The sequence below is a fragment of the Marmota flaviventris genome, chromosome 5, assembly GCF_047511675.1.
Source record: "Marmota flaviventris isolate mMarFla1 chromosome 5, mMarFla1.hap1, whole genome shotgun sequence".
NCBI lineage: Eukaryota > Metazoa > Chordata > Mammalia > Rodentia > Sciuridae > Marmota > Marmota flaviventris.
In genome coordinates, this window is record NC_092502.1 from 136874359 (window position 1) to 136897343 (window position 22985).

The window sequence follows — 22985 nt, forward strand, 5'->3', positions numbered from 1 at the left end:
ATTCAAATATTTCAATCTACCTAAATATAAGCATATTAACTTGAAGTTTATCATTAGAAATTAAATCACCATGGAAACATTATGACTCTTTATTTAAACTTAAAATTTGATTCAAGAACTATGGAAATATTTATTTATTTATTTTAAATCCCAGAAGTTACAATGACTTCAAAGGAAGTTTAACTGGTTTTATTTGGAATGGATCTATATGAAAAAAGGAAATTGTTTACTTTTAAAAGCTGTATTAGTATTACGCCTAGAAATGTATTCAAAATTTTCTGATTACCCAGGCAAATATGTTGATTGGTTTTGATCTATTCAGATAACTATCTGAATCTGAACTTTAATTCTTGTATTTACACATCTTGTGGTAAGACTGAAGAGAATTACCTGAATAATTCAAGTTAAAATATTTACTTTATTCAGCCTGTTGATTATTTTAATTTGCAACATGTTCTACTTAACCTGATTATTGTTCCAATTCATTTCCCAAGTTTTTAATTGGAAATCAGGAGCCAGTTCTTTACTCCACAATATTAAGAGTAGACATCTTTCCCTACATATCAGTTTTTTTTCCTTAAGATTAAAAACTGTTGTATTTCTTTTTCACAATAAAGAAAAATCCACATGTCTAATGAACCACTGCTTTCTGAAAATACGAAATTTATATTTGATTTATATTTAAAATCAAGGCTCTATCAAACTACTTAAACACTTTCTCATACAGCAAATCAACACAGATCCACAATCAATAACTGATGCACTGAGTATAATAATTCATGCCTATGCAGTCTACAGTCTGATTATTTGCAGAAGAAATTCCATTAATAAATCTGAATTCCATATTTCCTTGCTACTGCAATCAACTATATTGGTGCCAATTACAACTTCTCAGAAGCCTCAATGTTATAAATAAGAATCGCTTTCATTTTTAAAGACACACTTTAGCCAACTGAACTGTCAAATACTTCATGCTATGATGCAAAGAATAATGCAATAAATACAGTGTATAATGTGGCAGACGTTAGAATACTGGTCATAAAAACACAAGATTTACAGAAATATTATTGATATAGGGCAATATAAAAAAGCACATGAAATATTTATTTAAGTACTTTTGTAATTGTCACAAATGAGAAAGCAAAGGAAAGAGGGAGAGAGGGAGGAGGAAGAAAAGGGAGAAGGGAGAGAGAAAAAATCTTACTGCTCCATTTATGAAGACAAATAGGATTCTGAAGTGTTTAGACATGTCATTTAATGCTGAATTTCCTGTTGTGAGAAAGTATTGTATTCTATCTTATGGCCTACTGCTTAATCTTGTCCTGAAGCTTAAAATGTCATTTAACTTTAATTTATATCACTGTATCATACAGAGTTTGTAGAATCAAGCCTGCTTTCTAAAAAAAAAAAAATAATAAAAATAAAAAGGTATTGAAATTGAGATCACATGATTTGGTAAAGTGCTTTAAAACGTACTGATAAACTCTTGAAGGATATGGATCTCTTTGCTGAGAGGGATTGTCACATGAAGGTATTTCAACCTCCCACAAGCAAGCATTTTCAAGGAACCTTACAAGCTAAAATGATGTAAAAAGTGATTTTATTTTACCCATTCGCATTCAATTAGCATTTTTTTTCTCTTTTTTTCTTAATCCTACTTCCAATATGGTTAATATGTTTGACAAGTGTTTCTTAGTCATATAGAGGTATAGAGAATAAGACAACACACTGCAGCAAAGAAACAAAACAAAACAAAAAAATAAATTGTTTTTTTAAAAAGCATTTTATTCTTAAATTTTAATTTATGTTACTTTTTGCAAGAAGTCACATTGATACTAAAGTGTTAAGCAAAAGTTGACTCTAAAACAATGTTTAAAAACCTGACCTGTCAGATTATTTTAACTGATCAATATTAATATTTCATTAAAGATCATACATTCCCAGAAATCTACAACTTTAATGTGATTGATCTGATCATCTTACAATGCTCATGTCTTATTTTAGTTGGATTGGAGGTTATCGGGAAGGTATGGAAAAAACAAAATGGCCTTACATGTTTCAGGCACCATCCAGTTAAACAAGAAAACACAACTAGACTGTCAAGGGCTCAAGGGCTCATACTAAAATGTCAAGTGAGGTAAGGCTACAGTAGAGTCAGAAAGTAAGAAGAGGACAGAGGTGACCCTGAATTGATAGCATTGCTTCTTGTTTGAAAATTTTCTCATTATATACATAAGAGAAATCTCTAATTTTGAGTGTTGAATTCATTGGATTAAAAGCAAAATGTGTCATATTAATGCTCTCTGAACATGATCCAAATATTTTAAGTAAGAACAACAACAATAAAAAAGGCATATTTCAAAACATTTAAATTTAGGATATTTTCTCTATATGTGTTTCAGGTTTCTATGACAAAACAAAATTTTCTGGATGAACCCATTGGTCTAAATAAGAATTATCAAAAGAAAATCAAATTTTTGTATATTATATTTCATTTTTCATCTATATGTTTAAAATGTTATTCTTTGGAATTTGGTTTCTTCCCCCAAACATTCATAATAAGTATCATTAATTATAATTATAGTAATGCTCAGTCAATTTTACATTTGTTCAATATAAATCTAACAAGAATAAGGGAGTCTTTCTTGCTACTTGATTTTTTATTTCAGTCTCTTTCAGACAGAACTATTAAATCTAATGTAGTTAGTAAATTGGCATTTCTAAAGTCCTGTTCCAAAATAATATTTTGGGTAAATCAACAATAGTATTCAAAACCTACACCTGGAATTCTGATGAAATATCTGAATGAAATTAGTTATGATTGGCATAATTACTTTTTACATTCCTCTCTACATACTTTGTTTCAGTAATTTCTAAGCAATTCTAATGTGGCAATAGTATTAGAATGCAAATTACATAGCAAAAATAAGAATAAACTGTTACTAATATTTTTGAAGCCCCAGAACTAGAATATAGTTGAATTAAATCCATGATTTGTATTAATTGCTTACTGTGCAACATTGTTACTGATAATAACACTTAACAAAAATATAGTTCACTTTGCTGCTGAATCAGCATCATCATAGTCACTGCTGTTCCTGTGCTGCAGCCTAGTGGAATGATTCGGTATAAAAAGGAAATATACCAGGAGGACATGGTGCTATCGCTTGCTGCAAAGTAGGTTAAAAAACATAGGAAATAAGTCATATGGCAAGAAATCCCCCAGATAACATATACTTTGCTTTAGTTATTTGTTTCAATGTGGAATTAAGTAGAGGTCAAGACTTTCACCCTTTATTTTCATCAGAGTTCATACATTTTGCAAATTACATTTTCAGTTCCAAACATTTTACTTTTAATGTGAAAAAAATCATTTGTTGTTTTTTACATGAACTTTCTTAATAATTTGCCAAAAATGTGTATCTGCCTAGGCAGAAAATCATTCATTTATTTTTTTTTAAAGAAAACCTCAGCATAGGTAAAACCGAACAGTAAACTGTTAAACTGAATCCTGTATAGTACTATTTTTCATAATAAACAGTTTAAAAAAAAAAATAAGTATCAAGGAATATCACCTGGAACCTTAATCAGGTAACAGGTAATTTAACCATTACCCTCACATATATGCCCACATGCATGGGTTCTCATACAGTTTACATTCTGTTTTCCCATTTCCTTGGTTCTCTCCACCCCCCAACATCAAGTGAATGGAATTCTATTATTTGACTGGAGTCAGAGAAGGCAAAGGCATTCACCAGGGAAGTCAATTTGTTAGCAGCAAGTATTTGAAACCAAAGAAGTATCTGATTTAATGAAAGCAGACATTGACTCATACTTTATAAACACAGCCAAGAAAAAAAGAAAAAAAAAAGAGCATATCAAAGGAGCATTTCTTTATATTTTTATCATCAGAGAGGCTTTTCATTTGATGTGTCCCTCAACCAGACACAGGCTGTTTATATTTGTTCACTTACCCATCCCTGCACTCCTCCCTTCCCACAGAAGCCCCTATTTCCTTATGCACTGCACATTGAATACATATGTGCCACATTTACTACACAGGGTGCAAAGGGGCAGAGATTATCCAGGCAACTTATTTACCCATTTTTCTAGGCTGTAACTAACCTCTTCCTTTTTTCATCACCTTAACTAAAAATGAACATGCAGCTCTGTCAATGACATAATGTTTTCATGAAAGTTCTACTAATTAAAAATCCTCACCATACCAGACCTAAAAAATGAGCACACTCTTGCCAAGTGTTATTCACCACAGAGAAGCTCTTGTAGCTATGTTTTAAAGAAATATAGAGAGGGGGATGGTGTGCAGAGAGAAAGTCTACTAACATATGCATTGAAGTATAACAGCTGTCAGCATCAGAGGGACATATTATTTTTAATATAGATCCTTCAAGAGAAAAAATAAGAAAAAATAATGCACCTCTAAAAACCTGAGAAGAAACGGATGTGCAGATTTGGATAATAAAAGCTTTTACTGGAATAAAGGACCACAATTAAGGAAACAGATCTGCTTTTTTGAAAGCAAAAGATGATAGGTTGGTACTAAAATGATGTTTGTCTTTGAGTGTACCTATAGTCTCCCCTTTTTTAATGATAAAGAGATAGGTTTTTATTTGGAGGCATAAAAACACTTGCAGACTCCTGTTTTTATCCATACTTACAATGCTATCAATAGTTACTTGTTGGGGACAGGCATTTAGACTTGCAATATGCTGCATTAATTTAACACCACATAAAATATGGATTTTATTGCAGCACAGACAATAAATGCTGCAACTGCTGACTACATGCATTTAATTCCCCCTTCTTAATCTATCCCCCCTCATACTTCTGACTCAGATTTAAAATGTGAATATAGGCATTATGCCTATTTTATTTCTGATGAATGTCAATCTACTGTATATATAGATGCTTAGTGACCATTGACAGCTTCAAGGAATCTCTCTTCTGCCTGTCATCTCTCTTTATATTGAAGATACAATGAACTATGACTATGAAGAAGTACAGAGTGAATCCATTCATATGGAATGCAAACTAATGTTAGGTGATGTTAGAGTTCACAGCAACAATGTTCCTTCTTAAACTGATTTTTAAAATAAACAAATATGAGTATGATAAATTACACTCCACACTAAAATTTTAGCGTTTGTTCAGAGTGAATGAATTTGCAAACTCTAATAACATGATCTACTGTTGAGCATAATATATAATTTATCCAGCTTTGCATTACCTATATAGATATTCCCAGTTTTTTTCTGGAATCTGCTATAAAGAGTTGTATCCTTATTTGTTTATTAAACATAATTATTTTGAAATAATTGTTAAATACAACTTAAAAAACAAACATATCTCCCCCAAGGGAAGAAAAGAAAAAGACCTTAAGGGAGTTAAAGAAAAGAGGTGAAGTCTTCCTACCTTTTTTTTTTATCAGCTTCTGGATAGCGGAAGTTGGTTCCAGCCAAAATAACCCTGGAGAAACTGTCACTATGTCCCCTTTTTGTTTGTTTTCTGCTATTATTTTCTATCACTGATTCTACTTCAATCTAACTCAAGCTTTCTCTCAGCATCACTTTTAACTCTGGACGGCAGGGAACCGAAGAAAACGGGGGCGAGCTCTCTCTCTGATTGGCTTTCATTCAGTGCTTCTGATTAAGGGGAAAAAAAAAAAAAAAAAAAAGAAGAAGAAAGAAAGAAAGAAAGGAAAGGGGTGGGGGAAAGCCCTAGCTCGCACGGAGAGAAAGGTTCTGCTGATGGAGCTGCAGCACTCGCCATGGGAAGGTTAGAGACTGGGGAAGTGCTTGCTTCTGCGAGCACACAGCGATTTGCAAGTGAATGCAAGGGGAGGGCGCATTGGAGAGGAGGGCTCTGCTTGAAAGGAGTCCCCTCCCCCGCAGGGCAGAAAGACTCTCTGTTTCAAGCTAAGGTAATCAGCCCAATCTAATCCGCCTGCGTCCATAATACAATCCCAGGAACAGGATTCTGCAATTGTTTCTTGCAATTCTTCTTCTTCCTATTTTTTTTTTTCTAAATAGATACTTCTTTTTTTTTTTTTCTTCTAGCATATATTTTTCTTTACCATGCTGTCACCACACTCCCAAGTATTAATGGGAGCGCCAAGTCAAATTGCCATCAGACCTGATGTGTTGTTACCAGAGTAATAGGTGTTGCAGTTTCAAATGTTTGTTTGTTTTTTAGTGAACTTTCTCTCCTTGATTCTCCATTTATGTTTCTGTTGTTGTTGTTATTGTTGTTGTTTATTGTCATAAGGAGAAAATACCGTGCTCATAATTTGGAAGTTTTATCTGCTTAATCTTACCAGCTTTGTACTTCAATATTTTGGAGATAAAATGTTTTATTAATAATTAATATGTAGTTAGTATTATCAAAATATTTAGATTTTGGACTTGATCTAGTTTCTTTTTGTCTTAACTTTTATTTATCATAAATATGAATTCCATACCCAAATTAGTCTATGGACAGATTTAAATGGATTTGAAGGTTTTTATCTACTTATCAGCCATGTAATTGACTCCCTATTTATCTTTCACTATATTAAATTATAATCAACCAAAACCTTACCAAAGGATGTCAGTATAGCTCCATAAAATAATTACCACCTACGTATTTTTCTGGCTACACATAGATTTCTTTTTAAAGTGCCAACCATAAAAAAATATATATATATATATATATATATATATATATATATATATATATATACATACATACACATTAATATACAATATACTTACAATATGTAATTATATAGAGAAATTATGAACATCATCTTCTCTAAGACCTTTTAAAGAGATAACAATGCTCAGCCAGATGCCCTAGAGCACACCTATAATCCTGGGGCTTCGGAGGATGACTCAGGATGATGACAATTTCAAGGCCACCTTTTACAATTTAATGAAGTCAAGACTCTTTCTCAAAAATTTAAAAATTTTAAAAGGGGTTGGGGGTGGAGGTGGGGCTCAGTGGTAGAGAGCCCCTGGGTTCAATCCCCAGTTCTATTACTACTTCTATAACTACTACTATTATTACTACTACTAGTACTTATACTACTACTAATAATAATAATACTTAGACTGTTAAATGTTTTGCTAACTAGGGACAGAATCAAAATTAAATCAAAATTAAATATTCATTTAATATTCAGTCTAGCACTGTTTTGGGGATGACATACTGCCTCTTCAGTGTTTATTTGATCATTCTAACCATTAGGAGGCCCCTGATAAAATCACAAACTGCAAAAGAAAGGAAACTCAAACCCGGGTTCAGTGAGGGAGAATGACATTCTAAATTCAGTTTCAAAGAACCTTCAATGTGTCACAGGTTATTATATGACCAGTGTTGGTAACTAGTATTATATCCGAGCATACTAAACATTTTCCCTCAGCTGGATAATATTTATTAGAGTTAGAATTTTAAAATTATTTGAAATTTTAAACATGAGGAAATTAGAATATATAAAATTGTTTCATAATAATAGCTCCAGAATTCTGTGAATCATGTAACCATACATTTTCAACAATGTCCTTTTATTTCAGAGCCCATATATATGTCAATAGGTTGTTTGTGTCTTGTATATAATAGTAGTAGTTATACATTAAGGTTGTCTTCCAAGAGAAATTTCAAACGCTCAGACACTATTAGTAAATTATATAGCATTTAATTAAATGTAGTTATTTGATGAGGTACACACATAAAAGTTGATTGTTCTCTTATTAATTATTTTTGCATGTTTGTTGCTAATATCAGAATAAATGGAGGTATAATATGAAAAAAAAATTGGATTATACTTAAGTGACTAATTAAGAAAATAATCAAAGGCTGAGATCTGAAGTAAAATTCAATTTTCTTAATTGGAATATATACAGCAATGATGTATTATCAAAGCAAGCTTTTTAAAAATAAATTTCTGTTTCTATGATAGTTCTGCTTTAATAGTCATCAGAAACTTAAGTTGTTTGTCTGGATTCTCAGTGTTTTTAAAGAGTTGAATTCATTTATATGCTATGAGAGAAATCACTCCAAATCTATATTCTGAAAGAGGAATAAAATGGAGAGGAATGCTTCCTTCCATTTAAAGATGAGACCCAGGTATACACATCATTTTTTTATGATTGCATTGCTGGAAATGAGACACTTGGTAGCAAATTGTTAATAGGAAGACTTGGAGAAGTAGTATTTACTCTGGAAAAATATTTGCCCCCATAACTTCACTAGTGCTCCTAGAAAAGGCAGTGGCAGAAAGGGATACAAATAAGAGTTCCTGTTACATCTGTGTATGATATGGTAGTATATTATATATACTACACTTTTTTAGAAAAGTGTAAACTTTTGTTCTTGTTTCAAATTAAAATTTTGTCAATGTTAGTGATTAATATGCATGTAAAAATAATTATAATTAAATTTTAAAAATTTGAAGTGCAGAAAGTAATTTACCAATTTTTGTATTATCTTTTACAAATAGATGACATATTTAACAAATGCTAAGCAAAACCAATGTATTCTAACTTTTAAAAATATATAGAAATATGAGAGAAAGAGATAGGAACAGCATTTGAAAAATGAGTGTATTAATAGTCATCACAAGTTTCTTAATGACCTCCTCATAAAAGTTCTCCACACTCTATATCTGAGAACATATGTCATCCTGTTGACAGTGTGGCTTAGACATCAAGGCTAAAATAAAGAATAAACAGAACATTGGTTAGAAATTAAACATTTGAGAATGAATTTTGTTTTATTATACAATATTATTTTTCAATTCTTTCTATATTTTACTTTACCAATGAGTTAACTTAAGATTCTGCAAGTTTTCATATTTCTTTTGAGTTTTGCCTGTAAATCGTATGTAAACCAATCTTGTAAATTAGATAAAAGTTCCCCATAGTCACCCCCATCACTAGGAAATGGTAAGGCATGGAAATTGAAATGGATGAATTAAAGTGCAAAAACTATAGGAAACTCTATATGAATGGAATAAATAAAATCTGTACCTCAAAAAAACAATGTCCTTTGATGTGAAGAAAAACTACATTCTACTAAAAGCAATTAATTCCTGGTAAAAACATTGAAATGATAGTTCAGCATGTGATTTTTAAAACTACATCTAAAGGTACACAAAAATTACCTTCTAGTTATCATAAAGCACTAAAAATTAAAGAGCATACTTTCATTCTATAATAATTGTACCTATGAAGGTGGACCTTTCTACAAAAAAGCAAACTTTAATAAAATCAATTAAATAAAAAAATCTTTCATTCCATGTAGAATTATTATATGTCTAAATGTTGTCAAGCAGTAGCCAAATAATAAATATAACTCTGTAAGGAATAACTTGCTAAAAAGTTTATTTTTAAAAAATAACTGCTCAAAGAAATACAAGTAGCCAACAAATATGTGAAAAAATGTTCAACATCTCTAGCAATCAGGGAAAAGCATATCAAAAGTAGGTTGAGATTTCATCTAACTTTAATCAGAATGACAATCATCAAGAATACAAATAATAAAAGCTGGTGAAGATGTGGGGAAAAATTACACATGTATTTTTGGTAGGACTGCATATTAGTACAAACACTATGGAAAGCAATGTGCAATTTTTCAAAAGACTAGGAGTGGAATCACCATATGACCCAGCTATACCGCTTTTCAGTTTTTATCCAAAAGAACTAAAATCAGCATACTACAGTGATATAGGCATACCAATGTTTATAGCAGCACAATTCACAATAGCCAAGTTATTGAAGCAGCCCAGATGATCAGATGCCTGTGGACAGATGAATGGATGAAGTAAACATACACACACACACATACACACAGAATGACTCAGTTATAAAGAGCGAAATTATGGCACTTGCTGGTAAATAGATTGAACTGGAGAACATCATGCCAAGTGAAATAAGCCAGGTCCAAAGTCAATGGTCTAATGGTTTATTAGAAGCTAAAACAAAATAAAGGAGAAAAAAGAGGGTGGGACAATAGGGGAACTGTGAAAAATGGAAGAGAGATTAGTGGAATGGGAAGAGTTCACTTTCTATGGGTATGAGATAAGAGTGTAAGAGTAGAAAATGTCCACAATGCTTCATTCTCCAAAAATATAATGATAGCAACTGCAAAATATGATGATAGAAAGCACAGTTTATCATAGTTTGTTTGATCCAGCCATCTCCCTGCCCCCGCCCCAATCTCCTCTTCATCTACCTATGGTAGAGTTTTGGAAAATTAAAAATTACATTTTCATTGTCAACTTGTGATCAGGTTGAGAGTAGAGGGTGATCCATAATCTTTTCTTTCTCAGTTGCCCTCATCATTCTTAATTATAAACTGAACTAAGCAAGGAGAAAGACATAATGCAAAACATTTAATTTGTTCTGTAGACGAGCTGAGCAAACATGATTTTGCAGTCTACATTACTTAAGGCAATGGTGGAAGCATTTGAGACAACAGCATTGGAGATGTTATTCTGGGAACTGGAAGTGCTCTTCATAGAGGCCTAGTTCTTATGATTTATGTTAAACATCACCTCCCAAAATTATATTATTATTATTATTTCCTAAAGTAGCTAGAGTGCTTTCTGTTATATAAGACTGAACTGTTACTGACATTTCTGCTAATTAAAAATATCTCAACATTTCTTCTATCCAGAAAATTGGAAGTGGAAAGAGAAAAGATGGAATCAGAGAAAAATAAGGTTGAAAAATTCAACTAATCAGTGATGTTTCAAAAAATGCATTTATTTTGCAAAACAATCAAGAGAGAAAAAATGTGGTCTTAAATTTATTTATTTATTTTTCTTGCTCCCTTCCAGTTGTAAACCATCATGTACTTAAGGTATAAAGGTTGCTGTGTGTTTTCTTGACTTTTCTAGATTAAACCTGAATTACATTGCTTGATCTTATTTCTATAATTTGTAATGTAAAAATTTTTGTTACATATAAAAAGATTTACAAGTAAATTGATTCCTATCTTCATATGAAAATAGAAAAAAAATAGATTGAATAATTCTCATGTTGATTGAAAACTAAATTCTTACTCAAAAAGACTGCTTCCATCTATACCTGAATAATAAGGTTAGTGGCATATTTTAAATTTTGAAACACTGATGAAGTGAAAATAGTAAAAATTAAATTTTATATTTTCTAGTTAAAAATTATCTCTATGCTTGAGGAAGTGAATGAAATAAATATCTTTGGAATTAAATAGAATGGTAGAAAAAAAAACAAATCACAAATCTAATGTGCTTGCAATTGCATTTAATGAGCATGAATATAATATTTTATGTTTATCTTGTATTTTAGGTTGCATTTTTAGTGCAGAGACTAGGTCTGATAGCTAAAAGCAGCTTTTAAATCAATATTGTCATTTTGAAAAGGCATTCTAAGAATTCTTAGAAGCGTTTTAAGAAAAAGGCAGTATTTTAAAATGCATTTCCTGTTTATTCTGTTAAAAAATAGACAAACCACAAATAGTATTTTTATTTAGTCACTTTAAAAATATTATTTCATTCTTCCTACTTTCCTTCCTTTATTATTACTAAGAGCAGTTAGTAATTGTATGATATCTACCCTACCCAACAAATTAGCCTTGTCAGCTTCATGGACGCTTTCAGAAAACACAAGATTCCTGATTCAGAGACAAAGGGGACAGGAAGCGATATGACTGTTTTAGTCAGCTTTTTCACCACTGAGACCTAAAAGACCTGACAAGAACAATTAGAGGAGAAAACTTTTATTTGGAGCTTTATGGTTTCAGCAGTCTCAGTCTATAGACATTTGACTCCATTCTTTGGGGCCCTAAGCAATGCATAAAATCATGGCAGAAGTGTGTGGTGGAGGAAAGCAGCTCAGTACACAGCACCATGAAGCAGAGAGAGAGCTCTGTTTAGCAAGCACAGAATATATGCTCCAAAGACACGCCCCTCCCAATAACCTACTTGCTCCAGCCACACACTACCTGCTGACAGTTAACACCAGGGGATTAATAACTCATTAGGTTGAGGCTTTCATAACCCAGTGAGTTCACATATAAACCTGTTTGCACAAACTTTTGGGGAACACCTAATAGTGAAAGCATAACAATGACCACATGTTTGGATCACCTTCTTTTCCCCCCTTACCTTCTCAGAGTAATAGCTGAGATGAGCACAAGTGAACACTGTATATGCCGTGAATTTTCATCTTAGCTAAAGAACCCCAACTTAAGGAAAATTACTGTTTTTTTCTTTGATTGGGCTATGAGAAAAATGTCCTCAATTTTGCTCCAAAGGGAAGCATTTTGTTTTATTGTATAATGTGTTAATCTTTACTTTGGTAGGACACTATCTCTCTCACCCAAGTTTTTCCAAATACAAATGTCCTTAAGAGATAGGTCAGAGCGAAAGGAAATCAGTAGAGAAATATGAGAGTACTAGGAAGTTGTCTCTCAAGACTATTATTTACAAATACAATGATTTCTATGTAAATTAACTTCAATCAAATGAAAGGGAGTAGCAAGTGCAGTGATGATCCATATCATTTGCCATAATACTGTGTAAGTACATATGATGTTTGTTTTAGAATGTTAGCAGAGCTGTGACTTATGTAATTTAAGTAGACCATGAACTTTAGTTACTCAGTGGAAACTATCAACCTCCCCACCACGTTTTAGGTGATGTAGGATCCAGCTGCCTCATTAGCAAGTGTATTTCTCTTTTCTTGTGACTGTTTCTCACACGCTCATATCATGGGACCTTTATATTTCATCCTTCTTCCAAGGAGATATTGACCATGACATGAACTAAACATAGCAAAATCTACAGTAGTGCCTGACTTATTTCACTTAGTACAGTTATCATCATGTCATCACAAATATTTCCATTTCCTTGGTTTTAAAGACTGCATAATATTCCACTGCATATTCTATCCACATTTTTAAATGCATTAATCTCTTGATGGATACATATATTGCTTTCAAATCTTAGCTATTGTGTGAATAAAGCTAAAATAAATATGGATGTATAGATATTCCTTCAACACATTGATTTTAACTCTTTGAGATATACGCCTAGCAATTAGATTGGCAGATTATATTATAATTCTATTCTTTGTTTTTTTTTCGGGGGGGGAGGGATTCCATATTATTTTAAAAATCTTTGTACCAATAGTATGTGTTTTCATATATATTTGGAACCCAAAAAGTCAATTTTATGAAAAAAAAATACAGAAGTAGTTACCAGAGGCAGATCCAGGATTGGGGGGATGGGAAAGGGAATATGTTGATGTGATTAGAGGAAATGGACTCAGTAAGATAGGAGGAGTAAGTTTTGGTGACCTACTGCATTGGACAGTAGCTATAGTTCATAATAATGTATTTTAGTTTTAAAAATTTGTACAATGTTACATTTTAAAAATATTCTTATCACAACAAAGGATAAATTGAAGTGACAGATATGTTAAGTAGCTTGATGTAATCTTTCAACAATGTGTACATAGATGAGGACATCACACCATGCTGCACGAATACACAGAATTTCTGTCAAAAAAAAAAAAAAGAAAAGCCACTGCTTTTCTTAAGTCATTATATTCACATCCATCACCCCAACAACATGTGGCTAGAGAGGCTACAGATCAACACAGCTTGGAGGCCAAAGGTGAAAATAATGCCTAATGAGCATGTTTTTCAGAAAGGCTGTGAAGTTAGCCTATCATAATAGTCTATATAGAAAATTTAATAAAGCTATTCTAATGTAATTATTTTCATGATTTTATTTTCTGAATTCACTTTGACCCAGCAGAAAGGTACCAAACAGGGTCATTCTTTGTATAATTTTATGTGTGCACAAGACATTAAACATGTAAAGGTGTTGTTTCTTAGACAGTGCTTCTTACTCTTGAAGCTACTTCCACTATTCTAATTCAATTGTTGAGAAAAAGGGAAAGATGAATTTTGTTTTACAAAGTTATAAACTCTGATCTCTTTTTGATCCTTCCTAACCTTTTCACTCTTTTCCCCCATTCTAAAAGCATGTCACAGCCCTTACACTCAGTTTGAGCTCTGGCAGAAATATCCCAGGAAGTACATGATAGCTCAGTGGAACGCCACTCAAGTTTTCCAGCTCTGAGACTTTCTGAATGTGTCCACCGGGGAACTCACCTACACCAACCACATGTCTACCCTGTCTCTTAGGAAAACTGTGCAGAGGAGTAGACTTTATCTCTCCATAAGCAGTTTTATGACTCATAAAAATGGCTCTCAAAATAGAGTCTAGCCACAAATAGCATTAGCTTAAAAATTCTAAGGTCTCATCTCAAACTTACTAAATCACAAACAACGGAAGTGCTGTCGTTGTTTTGTTTTCAGAAGTATCAAGGTGATTCTGAGAATTAAGATCAGAAAAAGTTTTTCCCACATTGCTTTAAGGCAATGGAAAAAAAGAGAGAAAAAAATGAATTAAGACTCATAATTTGTAAATGAGAAATTTGTTTATTCATCACTTATTATTTTAACAATTATATATCGTATGCAGAATCATCTTAAAACATTATGCTATTTATGAGATTGTGAAGGAGCGCTATAATCATAATTCTGTCTAAATAAGAATTTAATTATCTAATGAAAGAAACAGAAATTAAGACAAATGAAGAGGAAAAAAGAAGGAATTTTGCCAAGTGGGTGATGAATGTGGAAGTAGTGACTCTCGAGGTTCCAAAATAGAGTGTTACAACTCTGATGAATGTCAGCTTTGGTTTTCATTTCAGCGTCAACATTCTAGGGGAAGAATGGCAGTGAAAATTCCAGAGTTGTGATGTTCCACTCAAACAGCCTGTTGACAATACAAACGCTCTTAACTCCTTTCTTTTTTGATTTCCAATGATGATGATTGCTTGTTTTCCATACAAATATCTGTCCTTTCACCAGTTCCTCTGCCAATAATACTTGCCCTATATAATCTTCAGAGTGTGACATTATGGAAGAGAAAGAGGAGAGGGTGAGAGGACACAAAGAAAAAGGATAATTTTTATAAAATTCTATTGTAAAAATAAAATAAACCAAGAGTCTTATTCCTTATCCATAGGGAGTGCTTTATGGGTAAGTATTCCACGTAGATAAACAGGGCCACTTTTTGGTTTACTTCTGTTGTATACTTAAATTTCATAATGATTTTTCTGAACAAAGGGCTTCACATTGCCATTCAGCATTGCAACACACAATTTTGTAGCTGAACTACTTATTTTCTCATAATAATGTTGAAGTAGTGTGATAGCAGCTGTGGATTAGAGAGGTCTCATCACAGGTCAATGTTTGAACAGTAATCAATATTGACATTTAACAGACAAACACATTGATAAATCTGATAGTCATTAGTAAACAAGGATGATAAATTGCATTTGACTTCTACTGAGGAGGCCTCGTTCTCTGTAACATTCAATTTCTAAAGTCAAGTCACTGGAAGTTTCCATTAAATCAGAATGCAAAATTTCATAATTCCTTATATTTAGTTACTCATTCTCCAATTACGTATGGAGCAGTTGAAATGTGCCTAATGTTTCACTTAATACTGGGTATCTGATGATATTCAATTGACTCACCGAGTCCTCAATTTCATGGAACTCATGCTCTGGCAAGGAAAATAATAATTTGATTATGTAAGTAATTTTACCAATATTTATGGTGGTAAGTGCGCCAAAAGATGGTTCTGTTGTAGGGACTGACAGGCAAAGCACCAAAGATAGCAGGAAACAGCTTTATTTGGCTGCAGCCAGGTTCAGAAGGCACAACTTTTGCTATAATCAATCAATCCTCTGAACACAGAGTTCAGGTAGTTTCAGAATTTTATACCCAGCATGTAAGGGGAGGAGCTCAGAAGTTCACAGTCTGCAGAAGTTCACATAAAAGCAGTTTTTTTTGTTTGTTTGTTTGTTTTATTGTTCTTGGCAAATTAACCCTTTAAAGACAACACCTGAGAAGTGGAGAGCTTCTTCTCTCCTTTCTTTCCTCTCCCTGCCAGCTATTAACATGGAGCCCAATTGGTAACTTCTCTTATCTTAAAAATGAGACATCTCTGTGAAGCCCAGCTCAAGGCCAGAGGCCGGGTTTGCACATTTCTACAAATTACTATATTGGATATGTTTGTGAAAAACTAGTAAGTGGGTGTCCAGCACCTGGAGTGATGATATTTTCCCAGCCAGTGGCCAAGTAAAACAGGGCGGCACAAAAATAGGAAGTTTATCTACATTGAATTCTTTTGCAGAGACTCTTTTGCTGATAGTCCCAAAATCAGCCATGGTGAAGATTTCTGGAGAAGCCCAAGTAAGACTTTTCTGTGGAGAAAGGGGGTTCCACTACAGTTCTTGATTCTACTGCTACTCATAAGTGTCTTGATTTAACTGGGAGTGATGATAGAATTGAGTATCTGAAAAGGGGATTAGAGACATCTCCTTGATGTTCTTGATGTAGTAAGTTCTTTTTTTTCTTTTTCATTTTTTAGTTGTAGATGGACACAATACATTCATTATTTATTTACTTATTTGTAAGTGATGCTGAAGATGGAACCCAGTGCCTCACATGTGCTAGGCAAGTGCTCTACTACTGAGCTACAACCCCAGCCTGATGTAGTGGGGTTTTGAGTGAATTATAAGTATGATGGAATGCCTTTTCTCCTAGGAATTTATAAATTTGTGTTTTGCCTGGTAGCACTTACATACTACCCTTTTAATATACAATTGGCCAAGAAGATTCATTACTGCCAAAATCTGGAACCATTATCATAATGGATAGATAACTAATTTATCAGATATATTATGTATATAAATACTGTTTTGGTTATCCTATATACCTCTTACTTACATGATGTGTATAAGTGGAGTAAAGAAAAACAGACTTCAACTATTACTACCATGTGTCAAATGTCACATCTATCAAGCCCCTGGGGAAGTACTTAATCTTTGCCAGCTTTTCAGCACTATAAAAATGAAATAATAACAAGAGGAAAAAAAAAAACTGTTGAATCATTTGTTAATTGTATGGTATCAGATCATATTTCAAGAAAAACAGAGGAAAAAAGATCTGTGTTGGTACAATTTGTTTATACAGTGAGATTTGGTGATTTTTTTGTGAAGATCTGTTTTTATTATTATTTTATACCATGATCCCTGCAACAAAGTACCCTTTGACTGTAAAAGCACCAAGATTGAACAAATATTTTGATAATAAGTATTAATAGTCAATATTCCACTGAATACAGTTTCTTAAATTAAGTATATTTGCTTAACACTTTGTGTTTCTTATTAAATCAATTAAAGAGAATGGATAAAACATTTCTGGAAAATATATAGTCAAAGAGAATTTATTGGTTAAAATCACTAAAGGTTTAATCATTCCCTAATTAAAATATTAAATTCAAATTTAAAAACAATAAATCAAGATGTAAGGACTTATCATTTGAAATGGTTTCTATAAATTCTACTCCATGATTTGAAAAATTTTTAGGTGCACCTGTTTATCAATGTTATTTTGTAACTTGCAATCACAATATTAGAGTTGAATTTTCTTTATCCAAAATAGAAAGAAAATGATAAGTGTTAAAAGAGAGAGAGAGCACAACACTATTTATCAAAATGAGTAGTGATAAACAGAATTACAAATGGTGGGAATGACTTATGGTCTTTTGATGTTAATTAATCTCAAGTAGCAAAATAGTTGTAAAACTGCTAAATATATTTGGATAAACATAGTCACAGTATTGCAGTTATCAAAGTGTATTTGAAAATTGCTAATGTGAATTTTTTTAATATAAAAGAATCTGTTTCTCCAACTTCATCCTGAGCTGCCTTTCTCTTTTGTTCATACTTCCTTTGATAAACACTTCAGATTTTATCTCTTTTTTGAGGAGTCCATGCTCATTCTAACGTTAATTAATTTAGATTTGGGGATACTGATTTGTGCACTGGGATCTAGTGTCGAGGTGAGCATAGCAAGGAGAGTCAGGAAGGAGGTGCAGAGGGCCTAGAACATAGTAGAAGAGAACAAATTCAAATTGGAAGCCCAGTATAGGGAACTTTACACATTTGGACTTATCCCTGCAGGACTGTAGTCCTGAGTTGGGAGGGGTCATAGTCACCATCAACAGTGGGCTCTTTCCTTTTGTAGAACATGGATAGAGAATAAGGTGAACTATACTAAAATAAAAGTTTATGGTCCACTATCTCATCAATTGATCCTAAAATCCTGCATATATTTCTAAGTGCATCTACCATTATCTCTATAATCAGTATAATCTATAAATATATTAATTAAAAAATTTCTTCTAATCTGTGTTAAAGACAATTGTACAAAAATATAAACTACTGATGAAATTTTAAAAATTAATAATGCAACTACACTCAGATCAGATTATTTAAATATTTGTTTTTTTAAAAGAATCAATACAGCTATGTAATATATGAACTTATTTAGTTTGACAAAATACATATTCACATGTAAATGACCATGTGGTATCATGAATGGAAATGATTGCAAGTATTAGTCATCAGGGCTTTGGAAATATTTGTCAGGATTTTTAGCATTTTATCTTTTGTGTTCACCTTAATGCTTTATGCTGTTTGGTATAGGCAAGGTTTAAGAGCCAATAGAAAGAAAGAATTAATTGTTGTTTGCATGCAATTTCTGAAAAATAATAGAGTCAAGTTAAATGATAAAAGTGAGGATAGATTTATGAATATAAAAAAGTAATGCATTCAGATGATTATTTAATTATTTAATGGGTGTTAACACTTTCTTTCCTCTTTCTTATGCACTAGACTCTTGAGAGCAATACATTTTAGAGCTAATATACTGCTGTGGTAGTGAAGTGGTTTTTACAAATATAAATTTCATCTGGTTGAAAACTCCCAGTAAAAAAAGTGTTCATTTGGGGGGCTGGGGCTGCAGCTCAGTGGCAAAGCACTTGCCTAGCATGTGTAAAGCACTAGGTTTAATCCTTAGCACCATATAAAAATGAAACAAAGAAAGTAAAGGCATGCTGTCCATCTACAACTACAAAAAATAAATTTTAAAAATTGTTGATTTTTATTTGTATTTACTTAACATATCATTACTTGAGTGGTTACAGGAGATAGGGTAACTTGCAAATAGATTGTTATAAAGAAAAATATATAACATATATTATTTTACTACACTTACTTTAATTTTAGTCTTATTCAAATGAAATCTTACATGTCTTGAGTAATATTTACTGATTTCAATATTGAGTATAATATCCCTGGTCATAAATATTCATTTTACTTTTTAAATATACTTGACTTATATATTTACTTAGCAAATACTTCTTTTTAAATTTAAATTTATATCTAATTCATACATAAAAACATTAAAAGTGAACATATTTGAGGTAACTTGTGACATTCCAATATGTTTATGTTCTGTAATGTTCCAGCCAGTTTAATCATATCAAACTTCTCAATCATGTATAATTTATTTTTGATAAATGCATTCAAAATCCAAGACTTTTAGAATACCTACTACATTATCATCATCAATAGTCATCATACTGTGCAACCGCACATCAGAAACAGAACCTCCTACTCCTAACTATAAATACTAACCACTGACCAACCTTTCCTGAGCCTCTGGTAGGTAACGAACAGTCTACACTCAACTTCCGTGAGATCATCATTTCCAGAGTATACATGACTCAGATCCTGTACTTGAATTTCTGTGCCTGGCTTAGCATAATGATCACAGGTTCTGTTTGAGTTATCACAAATGACAGGATTTCACATCTTTAAAGGGTTGAATAGTATACAACATGGTATTATATGTACTACATGTGTTTTTTATTGACTCAATTGACAAATTGTTTCCATTTCTTGACTATTGTGAATAGTGCTACATTCAGTATAGGCATTCAGATGACTCGTCTACATACTGATTTCACTTCCTTTGGATGGGCAAACAGGACGGGATTGCTAGATCATATAATAGTTCTATTCTTAATTTTTGGAGACCTTCATATTGTTTTCCATAATGGCTACACTAATTTACATAGCCACCAAAAGTGTATGTATCAGTTAGGGTTCCCTAGAGGAACAGAATCAACAGGAAGTATAATTATAAAAAGGAATTTATTAAGTTGGCTTACACGACCAGAAGCTGGATAGTTCACAATGGCCATCTGCAGACTGGAGAGCAGCAGCTGCCTCAGAACAAGAGGAATGAAAGGTGATAGCCTTGTCCAACACAGGAAAGCTTCTGGAAACTCTCTAGAGAATCAGGGCAGAGGGAAAAAAAAATGAGAGTCCAATATTCTCAGATGATAGCAGCAGTAATCAAGAACCCATTCAAGAACAATGGAGCTTGCATCTTCTGCTGCTTCCTTGTTCTTCCAATTTTTATTCCGTCCACACTATCACCCTATTGGATGGAGCAACCCATGCTTAGGGAGAGTCTCCATTTCAGTTGGCTATCCCACATGCCAGTCATTCCTAAACTCAATCTCATTGACACACCCAGAAGCCTCTTAATTTTTGGCATCTCCTTTGACAATTTGTAGTAATCATTACAATTGTATAAGTGCCCCTTGTTGAAATATATTCTCTCAGATATTGTTTGCCTGGAAATGTATTTATCCCTCTTCATTTCTAAATATAAGTTTGATGAATACAATATTTTTGGTTGACAGCTTAAAACTTTTTTTTTTTTACCTTTAGTGCTATGAAAATCTCATGCTGAAAAGTCTTCTGAGAGATGAATCGTGACACTCCTGTGTGTTATTTCTTTTCACTTATTGCCTTGAGAATCTTTTCTTTATCTCTTACCTTTAAGGGCTTGATTATAAAACATGTTAGTATAGACCTGATTGGATTAAATCTCACTGGTAACCTTTGATCTTCCTGTAGCTGGATATTTGTATCCTTTCCAGGTTTTGGAATGTCACTGCTATTATTTCTTTAAATAAGCTTTATAGCCTTTTGGCATTCTCAACTACCTCTTCAATCCCAATAACCTGCATATTTACTGTTTTAATACTGTCAAAGGTCCTGTAAGCTTTTCTTATTCCTTTCCATTCTCTTTACAATTTTTTTCCTTTTGTGCATTTTCAAATGGCCTATCTTTGAGCACACAAATTCTCTCTTCTGTTTGATGTATTCTTTATTAATTTTTCTGTTGTGTTTTTAGTTTTGCTTCAGATATTTGTTCACCTCAATAATTTATGCTAGTCTGTTTTATATTTCTTCCATCTCTCTGATAATTTCCTCTGTTTAAGTGTTGAATTTTTTCACTGTTTTCTCATCAAACTCATTAAGTTTCCTTAAAAATTTTTAAATTTTCTATCCGACAATGTTTCCATATTGGTTATCATCTGGTTAGTTTCTAGCACCTTATTTTAACAGTCATGAGTGGTCAGGGTTCCTTGAAAGTTCTTCATATTTGGTGTATGAATACTCTGGTTATTGAATGATTAGCTACTTATTCCAGTCTTTTTAACTGACTCTTTTTGTGCCTATCTTTTAAGCACACTTCTTATTTTCGGAGTTCTTAGTTGCTTTACTGTGTCAGCACCAGATGGCACTGAAAGTCCAGATTTGATGTGAATCAATGTGTTGTCATTGTTTCAGCACTAAAGGATAATCCAAACCCAGGTTTGTGTCAAATCTACCTTGTTTTGTTTAGCATGATCTTGGAAAGCATCTGAAAAGAGCATATGAAAAGTTTCCCAAAGTCTGTCTTTGTGTTCAGGGTAGTCCCAAATGCCTTACCCATGGTCACCATCCTTTCATTTGGCCCTGCAGGATCCTCTCTAGTTCTCAACAGAATCATGGTGGAGGGACCAGCTCCTGTGCCACACATGTAGCCATAAACACCACAACACTGTCAAAACTTGAGTCCATAGTCCCTGAGATAACCATTGGGTAGTACCAAAGACCATATTGCTATTGGCTATTGGCTGCCTACTCCTGAAGAGGTCCAAGATTTCAACAACCAGCCACACATGCTGCTGGCTTGGATAGAAGTCTTTTAGACGGGTCTACATGCCTCTGTCGATACTGATGCTGATCCAGAGGCTCCATGCATAAGCACCAACCATAATATGGGGGCAAATAGAATTTGAACTGTGCCAAATTCTGTGCTGAGTTTCAAGACAGAATCTTGGGCTTATGACTCTGCCTTACACTCACTGAATGGAGTCTTGGTCCAGACTTATTTGCCTGAGATTAGAAGGGTTTTGGTGAGGATAGTCCCTTGGCTCAAGACTGAAGCTAAAGCCTTGTGATGCCTGAATTTTACAGTCACAATAAGCCGCCTAGTCTCAGGGTTGCATCCAATGGTGATGCATAACATAACACATATTGGGATAGAGGTAGTATAGATAGTCCCTTGGCTACAAAAGCTGATGCTAAGTTGCAATGTGCCTGAGTTTCACAGTCCCTAGTATTCGTGCCATCCACAGGCAGATGTGCCCCAATTCCATTCCAAGACTATCAATGGTGCAGGCCCAAACTCTATTTGGTTCCATCATCATACAGGTCACTAGTGAGTGTTACAGCAGGTTTACAGTCTCCTCATGTAAGGTCTGGCCTGAGTATAACTTCCTTTGCTTTCTGTCTGGTTCTGTGTCTCACCTGGAAGGGGAGGCGGTCCATCGCTGAGCTCCAAGGCAAAGTGCTGTGCCCTACTCCACAGTGTGCTGGGAATATTGCTCTCCTTTCTGCTTCCTGAGGTTTCAGGGGGGTGTAAGAAGGATTCCCTTAGCCACTTGGCTAACACAGTAACAGAAGCTCATTCTGTAGGTACAGGACTAGGGCAAAAGTCATGGGACTCTAGTTAGCACTGGGTTCATCATGATAGACCCAATACTGAGTTTCAAGCTTGAAGCCTGACCTGGGTACACTCTCCTTTCCCCAAGCAGGAGGATTATATGTCCACACTGCTTGGAGTTGGGGGAAGGATGAAGTGGGACAATGTTTCCTTCTGAATAC